Below are 1585 nucleotides of genomic sequence, written 5' to 3' on the forward strand. Positions count from 1 at the left end.
AATTTAAAACTCCACCACACATGTGAAATAGGCGCCTCCTTTATGAGGGGGGAATTCCCATTGTGAGGTGTCAAAATTACATTTTTTAGTATTTCCTTTGGTCCTTAGTCCACTCGTCGTCTTATGTGAGTATTTACTCATTTTTGGGGGAGATTTTCTTTATTTCTTCTATTTATCTTCTCCACACATTTGCGTGATGGCCGGGGCGATGCGGGGGGGAGGGGGGGGGCTCTCATGGTACGACCCAGTAAGGGGGTGACGACACAGCTCCGGGGGGTGGGCGGGCGAGGGGAAGGGGGGGCCTCACGGCCTTGTTCAACGTGGGATGATGACACGGCTCGAGGAGGGGTTGTTTGTTTGACGGCATGGCCTGGGGGTTTCTTCAGCACGGCCCAAAAAAGGGTGCAGCACCAGGACTTCCTGGGAGGTCACCCATCCCAGTATTGTTTTGGCCCAAGCGCGCTTGACTGCGGAGTTTTGATGGGATCCGATGTATTAGCATTGGTATGACCGCACCACATCAAGGAAGCGAACTCGAGACACTACAACACAAAGAGAGGAGGAGGTTTCCCATATCATAAACATTTCATGTTTCCAAGGCTTCGAACGGGGCTTTCTTGGATGAAAATAGTCCTCCGTGCAAATCTAGCCCCCCCTGTGGGGACACGTAGACAAATACTCCTGTGCTTATCCACCCAAGGCCAACACCAAGCGGAGATTTCGACAAACACTCCTACATACATCCGTCCAAGTGCATGCAAGCATGCTTTGAAGTGCAGGCGCCGACCCAACACGGACACTTAGACATAGTAGAGTCTGTTCCAATCATTTCCACCCCGTGGGCATTCTCACAGTGCCCCCCCCCTCGCACGAATCTCCCGCTATCTTTGGCATCGAATAATTAGTGCGCTTTGTGTTGTTGTGTGTTGTTTTGTAGAGAATAAATTTTTAAAATTCTGCTTAAATATCAGAATCTCCCTTTTTGGCAAAATCGCTGAGAATCACCCTTTTTTTTCCCTAGAACAAGGGAGTTTACACACGGCCAATGAAAATGGCAGGCTGCCCATGGCGGCCATTTTTAATATGGCGAGCGAGCCTCGGGGTGTAGGGGTTACACATCGCCAATTCCTCAAAAATGAAGAAATGAACTAAACCCTTCTCTGATTGGCTAGAGAATGAGTGTGCCATATTTGGGCAGCTTGGGAGGCCGTCCAGAACTCCTTGAAATTTGGCACTGATGTGGATGCCAACAAGGATAGAAGATGTGCAATGTTACGGCAATGTGTAAACATGCGAGCACCCAGATCCATTGTGTAAACATGCTGCTATTGGTTGAATGGCGGACGCACGGCCAGTGTGTAAACCATCCACGTCTACGTAGAAAAATGACGATTTTGGCATCTTGCAAAGGACTGTTGTAAGCTACCAAAAGTTGCATCGACTGTGGCACAATGCTAGCGTGGTAGCAGAGAGAAGTGTGTGTGTGTGTGTGACAAAATAGCCATAACCTTTTTTTGGGTAATGCGCATTGTGATATGATTTATTGATACTACCCACGCACATGCTACACACGTAAAGTTAGCCT

The 1585-nt window shown here is 48.4% G+C and overlaps 1 pseudogene; it reads right to left on the reverse strand.

Annotated features, from left to right (window-relative positions):
• Positions 1-399: 399 nt before the first annotated feature.
• Positions 400-518, reverse strand: LOC147604467 (5S ribosomal RNA; annotated as a pseudogene).
• Between the last annotated feature and the right edge of the window lie 1067 nt (positions 519-1585).

The sequence above is a fragment of the Cibotium barometz genome, chromosome 61, assembly GCF_041138505.1.
Source record: "Cibotium barometz isolate CiBa-2024 chromosome 61, ASM4113850v1, whole genome shotgun sequence".
Lineage (NCBI taxonomy): Eukaryota > Viridiplantae > Streptophyta > Polypodiopsida > Cyatheales > Cibotiaceae > Cibotium > Cibotium barometz.